This window comes from Vidua chalybeata, chromosome 3, assembly GCF_026979565.1.
Source record: "Vidua chalybeata isolate OUT-0048 chromosome 3, bVidCha1 merged haplotype, whole genome shotgun sequence".
NCBI classification, from domain to species: Eukaryota; Metazoa; Chordata; class Aves; order Passeriformes; family Viduidae; genus Vidua; species Vidua chalybeata.
In genome coordinates, this window is record NC_071532.1 from 44391727 (window position 1) to 44401587 (window position 9861).

Genomic DNA, 9861 nt, shown 5'->3' on the forward strand with positions numbered 1-9861 from the left:
TCAATAGCCTGACAATCCCTTCTTGATAAAGGTAGCTGGATGAAAATCCTGGGAGACGTGAAAGGCTAAGGCTCTCTAAAGGTGGGATGACATTCATTACAACAGCTTCCTGATAGGCACAGTGGTCAGTCCTGAAAAGGTGCCACAATTCCTATCCTAAGGAAGATTTTGGACTTTTTTCCCCCCTATGACTGGAAAAAACAATAGGGGAATAAACACAAGTAAAACATATTTTGCAAGATTCAGTGATATCAGATGAGTAACAGACCTGAACCTTCTCCCACAGTCCATTCCAATGGCTCTACTGCGGTCTGGCTAACTGATGGGCAGGTGCTCCATGCTCTGTCAAGGCTGGGGACACGTTGGTACCCAGGACACTGATGGCCTGACATGGCAGCTGGTCCCAATGGGCTGCCAGGCAGATGGACTGACTGACAGAGAGTGTGCTAGGAGAAAAATCAACATTTTGAGGTTTGTTGCCCATTTTCTGGAATCAATTTTCACAATAGGTTGCTTTGTTTGAACTTTGTTTCCACAGGGAGCTAGTTAATGAGAGGATCACTCACTCGTCCCAATATTACTGGTGGCAGTTGCTGGTACAGAGCAGAACAAAGTCTTTTTCACAGGTCTGAGCTCCTCTCTGTCTAAGTCTCTCAGCTTGCCAATGTTAAGGTTTATTCATAATGTCTTTGTACAAGAAAACTAACAGCAATTGCTGCAATATATATTACTGATAGAAATGAACTAAACTCTATTTTGCTTGAGCTTTTCAGAAGACTTTTTGTGAAGCATAGCACTCTCCAGGGAACCATAAACTAAAGATTGCATAGGGCCGAGATGCCTTAATGCAGAGTAATTTCAGTAGCATGATAGCTGCTGAGAGCTCTAAAACAGATTACTAAAATGATAGCAGCTTCCTCAGAACAGCTTTTTTGTAATCACCCACAAAGTCAGTTAGGGACAGTGCCATCCCAAGGGGTACCTCATCAGTATCTTTGGCCAGATTATGGCTTGTCTCTTTGTTCTGCTGCTCTTTTATTGGCAACGTGAAGAAAAGGATTTAATTCCCAGCTGGTTGTTTATCTTTCTTTTGTTCTGTATTCTACTAATATTTTACTTTCTGAACTCTCTCTGTACTTCCTGATGTTACCATTCATATTCACGATCACCACAGGTTCTGCAGGGAACATGCAAAGTTACATTCCTTTGTAGTCAAGGAATCGCAGCAGAAGTTCTGCGGGTCCAAAGTCTTCCCAGCTTCTCCCTGCTCCAAGCTCAGCCTGGCCTCAGGTTTGACGAGCCTGCCTCAGGTTTGACAAGATCCCAGCTATGGAAAGGCATTCCGTGTCCATATGCTACCACCTAGTGCTCCCTCACGGAGTGCCGTGGGACAAATTCCCTACAGCCTGCCGGGCTCCCAGGCTCCTAAACGTTATCTCCGGCTTTCTGAGCGAAGTCTGGAGAAAAGGCTCGTGCTTTACCCAGGCATCGCTCCTGCAGCACCTTCGGGCTGATAGTGGTGATTCCCTAGACCTCTATGAACAGCAGTATCAACTCTCACTCTCAAATTTATCTAATTTTGGATGAATTGCTCTTTTATCCAAACTGGCAGGCCGTCCCACTCTGCCCAAACCATCAGTCCCTCCTGCAGCAGACAGGGCTAAATCTGTGTCTGAGCAGAGACCTTGAAGGGCTGCCTCAGTAGAACCTGCTGCTCTCTGGAGCTCAGCTGCCCCTTCCCAGGGTTAAGTAGCCAGCTGGGCTGTTGATCTACAAGAGGATCCGAATTTCAAAGTGGCCTCTGGTCCTTTTGGGCAAACTACAGCTGTGGCCATCAGCTGCCTAGGCAGACACCCTGTGCCTGCCCTCTGGAGCAGGACCCTTCAGCTACTGTACACAACCAACACAACCCAGCTTGGGGAAGGAAAAAGGGCATAACTTTGGTTGAAGAAGGGTTCCTTGTTTAACACAGCACCATCATTGTTCTACCTCTACTCTTATTTACAGGCCCTGCACTAGGTGTGGAAAACATATTAGGCTAAAGACACGGTAACATTTTAACCATTACACATTTTTTAAGAATTGAGAATGCTATGTTTTACTCTGATGCTATACTGGCCCTGAGAAACTAGACAACAGGGGGTGCTTAAAAACACTCCTCAAAATACAGAGATGAAGAACATCCTACAAAAAGCAAGCATTTCAGTAAGACAAATATTACATCTGATTCTGACACTGATGTGTCAGTGTGAATATGCCAATGCAGAGCACTCACATTTCATGCTGAGATGAGGTATGTGAGTACTGACCTTAAATATTTCCTCTCTGACTAAAATTCACCCTCTTTGCTTTTTGTTTGCTAGTTAGCAGATTTGAAAGTACAGAAGAAATGTTAATTATCCTACCAGCTTAAATAAGTGGTGAAAACATGCAATAGTGCAGAACTCTATCTAACCTCAACTTTCTTTGGAAGAAAAGTAGACAATTCTTTACAAAAGCTCTTGACATTTTGTTTCAGCTGATTTTGCAACTTAGCAGCTTTTTGCCAACAAAGGATCACAGCCCACTAGTTGGGGATTGTAGTGAGGTATGGGATGATTACTGTTTAGCTGTTTTTTATATAACATATTTCTAAAACTTCCTGTTGCCTGCCTCTCCTATGTATTTCTTGTCCTTGCTTCAAAAACATTCACAGGCTAGTTCTATCCAGCAAAAGGCTGATTTTCTACTTCTCTTCCTGTACTTTCACACTGCCTCCCAGGTTACCTCAGAAAAACCTTTCTCTTGCAAGTCACTAAACCCACTACTGGTGCAATTTAAAGGAATGCTGTTCCCTAACACATCCTGCTTACAGAGGTAGGCACTGAAGACAAGGAACACAATTTTTACCTGGATTCTGTTCATCTGGCCCAGCTCCTGCCTGCTGTTTGGTCTCACCTACCTATCACACAACTTGTTTAAGCCTGTAACCCTCCATGGATGGTGCTGTAATTTTTCTGATGTATTTATTTCACATGCAATATACATATGTGCTAGAATTTAAATCAAACCACATCAGACAAAGCTCTTCCTTGCCTTAAGTTTGAGAACCTTTTTCTAAGCAGTGAAGATATGCTGACAAAGCCTTTTCCCAATCATTAGTTTAGAGACAGGCTGTGAAGCATTTCATTTGTTTAAAATTCAGAAGGGCCCAAAAATTTCCCATTTCCTGCTCCTCCATCTTCGTGAGTCAGGACTTAGGCCCACAACTTGTGTGAGAGCTTGTTCATTCAGTGTCTAAGTGAGGAACAGACAGACTTACTGAGCAGGCAGCAGAGCTGTGGCTCATGACTGTCCCTGCCAGTGGAGCAGACAGACATCGTGGGCAGATCCATGCAGCCTTTCTCCTCCTGCACCTCCTCAGGTTAGAGCAAGGTTGCATCTGCCCTGGTTCTGACAAATGGCAATTCTGTAGCCCTTCTTGTACTTGTGGTCTAAAGTTGATCCTGGCAACAAACCCATGGGCTGCGGAGCTCTTATTTCCCCAATTTTAGAGCAAAATAAATGAACAAGTCACATTGCCTTTATGCCTCAAAACTATCAACAGAAAAGGTTTGAATGCAGAGCTTTGTGTTTAAGCTTTGAACATGGGATGCTCAGCACTCTCTTCCACACTTAACTAAGACACGTAATATTTCTGAAACTGCCAATTATTTCTTTTCAAACCTGTAAAAGTTTCACCATGCACAGCTTGCAATTCTGCACACCATTCTAGCAGAAAATGCACCCACAGGAGACCACAGAGCAAAGCAGAGGAATCAGACAGATCCTGATCCAACCAACAAATGCTGCAAAACTTTAACCCAGGTGATGACCTCTTGACCTCTAACTCTAACAGGCATTAACCACCAAATCTTTCTCATCTCTAACAACTTCTGTTCAGTAGGTGCTAATATTCTTAAACTCAGACTGGCTACTTTTAATCCATAATTGAAGTATGTTACTTGTATTTCACACCTGTGCCTTAAAACTGTTTCCCCGGGGTTTTTAGCTCTAATAAATCAGGGCTTCCCACAAATCCCAGTTCTTTCAAATAACAGGGATTGCCAGTGATTGAGCTTCTCAGCCAAAAGCAGCATCAAAGACAACTTGCTAGAGCTGCACAAAACAAGGCAGCTGCCAGCAAGATTATGAAGGGAGGATGGGTTTAGGGCAAGCTTCCTGATGTTGGGCTGGAAAGAGAGAGAGATGGTGGTGGCTGGGTGTGTGAAAACCTGCAGCTGTGTAAGGCTGCTGGTTTACTGATACTTCCTAAGAATGTAGAAAAGCTCATTCAAAGTGCTGGCAGCAAGTCTGGGTGCAGCGCTGATGTGGCCCCTGGGTAGTCCCACAAGGACTGGCTGAGGACGGGCTTTCACAAGTGCCTCAGGAAAAAGCAAGGGAGCGGCAACATTGGGATGTTTCATACTTGATGCCACAGATATTTTGTTCCTAGTGCTAATGGGACTGATTAAACCATTTGTGTTTCCCCAATAAAGGAATGTAAAAGTATGTTTTAAGGCTTGGAATTTTTAAAATAAAATTATGCTTGAGCTATACTATATACAGGTTTTAAATTTACTTCACTAGCTACATGGATCTCAATTTTACATGTGGTTCATTTGAGACCCTGGATACAGCAGGACTGCATCTACTGGGATTTCTCATATAGAATCGTTGATGCAAGATCTCTCATTTCTTCTGCTTTTATGTGCATAACCTACCTAACACATTTACTTCAAGACAGAGGTTTGTGTCTCAAGTTTTCTGTGCAAAGCCTGAAGCTCTGGTAAAAGTTAAGGGTCTTTTCATAAAAGAGAATGAGATCCAGCTGTGAAGCTTCAAGTATCTGCCCTTCTTCAAACATGGAATTTGGACTGGAGTTCATAGTTCCTAAATTGCACTTCCCTGTTTGGATGCTGTGAAGTAGCTGGTCTGTTCTTTGGGACAGCTCTTTTTTGTTTTCAGCAGCTCTGCTATTAAATGCCAATTTAAGGCATTTAGGCTTCCAAGCAGTGACCTTGCCTTTCACTTAGGTCTTGAATAGAAAAGGATTGTCATACAATGAAGTAAAGGAAATACATTAATAACAGGTGACATCTCCTTGTGTTGGGAGACAGGTCCAGTGAGAAAGGCATAGACTTCGTATCAGCTTCCTGTGCTTGCAAGAAATATGTATTTTAGAGAGGAAAGGGATGAATTTCAATTTTACTATTCTTCACTTTTCCCTTATTTTGACAAGTATTTATCCCTGAGGTCTTGCAGACATCAAGAGAAGAAAGTACCAAGTACTGCTCTCAGCTTTAGTAACTACTAGCAGTACATAGCTCTGAATAATGAAGGCTGTGATTTGTTATTGATTTTTAAATTAGGCTTTATTATGCTGTGAAGAACCAAGACAAGGAATCTACACTATCAGCCAAGAACCTCCACAAATCATCCATCATGCTGTGCTAGCCAACAGAAAATTAGCTCCTCAATATCTTATTTGCAGTACAGAAGCAAGTTAAAAAAAAAAAAGTATTTTCTTTACAAGATATGGACAAATGGCACTAAAGCCTTAAGAAATGTTTGTTTGCATAAACCATATCCAAAGTAAACACTGAATTGTCTTTTGCTTTTTTTAAGATACTGCACTCTTCAATAACCTCAGAACAACTAATACATGAAGTTTTAAGCAAATATTAGGTTAAACATGTGTTGCAAATACTAAGCAGTATTTTCCATGCGAATTTGTTCTAAATACTGCACTCAAATAGTTCATGCTTTTAAATCAGAGCTGACAAAAGATTAAAAAAAAAAAAAAAACCCACACCAAACCCAACAAACAACTAACACCCAAGTAAAAATCTCATGCACACTTAGGAGCCAACTGGTTTTAAATGTTTTACTGAATTCCACATATCAGACTACTCCTAATCAAGGTCCTGACTGATCATATGCATTAGAAAATAATTTCAAATGGTAAATACCCTCTTGAAGGCTGTAAATTACTAATAGATTATTTGACAGGAAGTTGACATTTAATTTCCTGAGTTTTTGAGTCAGTACAAGTAAACATTTTGTCTGTGGACACAAAGATCTTCAGAAAGAACCTTCAGAGCACTGTAAGCATTTGAATAAACACCAGAGGAGGGATCAACATGATTGTAATCAGATTATTTTTGATCTTCTGCCACTATACGGTGTCCGGTTACCTGAGCTGTAACCACAGCTGCATTAATCAAAAAACAACCTTCAGACTTGCTGAATTCTTGCACTTACAGCTTTTGCTGATGTTTTGGGTAAGGTATTTTCAAGGGAGATTTGGCTTTTCAAGTCTTACTTTTGATCTCTGTATGGTCTTTTAAATGGGAAAAGAAGAAATCTTTGATGAGGATTCTTGCATAAACAAAAGCAATTAACTACAGAGCACCTTAACTGCAACCAAGGAAATGCGAGCCAGGCTTGAGCAATGCAAAATTATCTTTTCTAAAAGTAAGGGAGAGAACAAAAATGAGAGTAATGCAAAGTCCAGAGGGCAAAAACCAGCACCACTGTCCAACTTAGTAAGCATGAAAGGACCATAAAAGTCAGTTTGAAGAAATACTAAACCCTTCCTCTGTGTATTGTGCAGTTTGGTATTTGTGGTGTTTTGCCTCTCCTTTGAGAGCTACTGCAGAGCTGTTGAGAGGAAAGCTGCAAGAAAAAGAAAGGGTATGATAGCACAGGAGAAATGTGTGGGTCCAGGCTTGAATGTGTAGTAGCAAAGAGCATTATCCGTTTTATCCTCGTGTAATTAAACACGAGGACAAAGAGAAAACTGCAATGCTTTGCTCTGTTCCCAGATATGCTAATAAATAAGGCACCACGGGGCCTCAGTCATTCACGAGCAAGAAAACCATATTAACTCTTTACTTGCTGAATTAATACACTTCAAAGACTTCATTTAAGTGAGAGAGGCAAGAGAGAAGCAACAGAAAAGGAGCATTAAAATTCAGCTACATAGAAAATTGCAGTAAAATTACTAGAAAAGTGACTCGAGCTCAGTCTTACTGTTTGCATGCAAGTTTCAAAGTATGGTTTCATGTTGGAAAAATAACAAATCCCCCTTACAGCTATCAAAATGGGAGATGGAGTGATTTAAAATTGAATTTTTAAGAGGCGTGTTTGAGACCCTCTGATCAGCTCAAGTGTTGAGGGTGTTTGGAGCTACCTTTCTGCATGTGAAGGAAGTTAAGTCAGTGATGAAACACATGAGTTCAGGGTTGCATAGCTATAATTTAAGAGAGTCCTCTTTGAGTTTTTTCAGTGATACTGCACATACAAGCATAAAGCAGACTCTTATTCTATAAGAGTATTACAAATCAGTGTACCCACCACCATTTGTTTTCACTGATGTCAGTCAGGTTGCATGGAGTCTCTCCCACACATCTGGAGCTTGTAACTTAGCACACTTGAAACCATTCAACAGCTGCCTGGCAATAAGATTAATTAAAAGTAACATTTTTCTACAGAATAACTTCAATTTTACTTTTTTTTTATCTAAAACACAAGAATTACAGCCATTTGAGCACCGTAAGGAGATTGCACAGCAAAGTAATAGGGTTGTGGGATCCAATTACAAGCATCCTAAAAAAAACCCAAACCTTCTCTGATGTCCAGTCTGTTTTCCATTTGAGGCAGCTGCAGCTGGATGCATCTTGGGAGTTCAAGGCAGCACACTGATCCAAGATACAAAGAATAAAACATTGTTCTCTTGCGCAACTCTGGGAAGATTCTCAAGTCATGAAAACAAACAGAAAACTGTACTTGAAGGCTCTCCCTTCGGAATTAGAAACTTGCCTAACCATCTGAAATGCTGAATCAGAAATTACTGTAATTTAAGTGATACTGGGCAGTTTTGCATTAAGAAAATTATACCTGAGCCATGTGCAATATCATGGCTAACTTGAGGATGATAAACTGTAGTTAGATTGGGATTTAGCTGATTACAGTACTTAAAGTTTAAAACATTAGATGTGTTTTACAGCCTGACGGTATACATCGGCAGTAAGGAATAAATTCTGAGGTTTGCCTGAAGGTATACTGCACTCAGAAGTATTTTCCTGCTGAATGTTTTGGCATCTCATGACTGGACTCACTGTCTTTTAAACATTCCATGAGACCAATGGCAACCTAGAGCAGAACAAATGCAGAATCCTAAATACACAGAGATACATACAGAATATGAGATCTCATCTCCAGCACAGCCTTCTGTGATACAGCAATAGTTCTTCATTTTCCAAACTAATGATTATACTTCAGATTTCTATATTAAAATCAATATTTTGTTCATATTATGCCTTGTTAGTAATTGAAATTACAATCGTTAATTTAAACGTGTTTTATAAGGCTCCCTTTCCTATGACAACATTAATCCTGACTTCACTTCAACATAGTATCAATCATTTGGATTAAGGTACTTCTTGTCCCTACTGACTTAGTCCCCATCCTGCATTTGCAGCACATGTATCTTTGCAGCAAATTCTGAGGGCTGTGCTCTTGAACTTCATGATTCAAGACTGCAGCCTGACAGGTGAGCTTCTCACCTGATACCTATGCTAATAGCCTTGCTTTTAACCACCTAAATTACGGAAATTTTCACATCCCACTAGTGAGTTTGAAGCTGCTGATATCGTCTTGTGCCAAATATTTATAAGCAGACAATAATTTGGCACAGAATGCCTCTTGACACTGAATAACACTGTTAGCCATCAGTGCTCAGTGAATTGCACTAAAGGAATGAGGAACAGATCCAGAAGGGTCTTACTCATCATAGATGTGGCATTGAGACCTTCATATCCCTCATATCCCCTTCCTGCACAGTCAGTCACTACAAAGTCCAAATTTCACCTGCATACCCAGCTCAATAGCTTGACCCTGTCTAGGACCTAGCAGAACTTCAGAGCAGACATGTCTTTGTGTGTGTCACAACACCCTTCCCAGTGAAGCTCCCTCCATGTACTCCTGCCTTCCTGAATCCAAAAGCCTTTCAGCTATACTTTGACAGTGGGAAGACTCCTGTGTTCATGTCAGTCCTTCTAAAGTTGCAGTTTGGTGGATTAATTCCCCTCTCACATGGGGTATGAATACAGCTCTCATTTTCCAGGGCTTCTCTCAGTCCTGGGCTTTCAGGGGCGGGGGGTTGTAGCTCTAAGAATTCTTTAGCTCTAAGAATTCAATCCAGGACCAGCAAATGCACAGACAGATATTTTGTGTGCTGGGATAGGGCTCCTACGAGACAGAAATTCCAAGAGCCACGAAGAAAAACATACTTTCAGAATGAACAGGAAAAGAAAAGATACCAACTATCCCAGCTTCCAACACACATACTCCATAAAGGCGAGCTTAGTGTAAGTCTTATACCACCTAAAGAAATGGCCTAGAACCAAACCCTTTTGGGGAAATGACAAGAAGCAATGGCCACTAGTCACATGAAAGAAAATTCCCATTGGACTTGGACTTCAACACTGCAGTGGTTCAGCTGAAATGCTGTCCAGAGAGGCTGTTGCATCTCCATCTTTGGGGATTTCAGAAGCTGACTGGACAAGTCCTAAGCAATCTGCTCTTCCATGGAAGTCGTACCAGCTTTGAGCTGAAGACTTGACATGCTCCAGAGCTTACTTACAATCAAAACTTCTCTATGAATTTTCTAAGAATGCATATAGTTAACAAACTTGAGAAATAGTATAATGTGTGTTGGTCATTTTATTTGCCTTTTGAAGTCAAGGTTATTGAGGGTCATGTGTATAAAAGCTATGGTTCTTGAAGAAAAAATTATTCTGGATAAAAATCTGTGAACGAAACTCTTCCTGTGTGTTT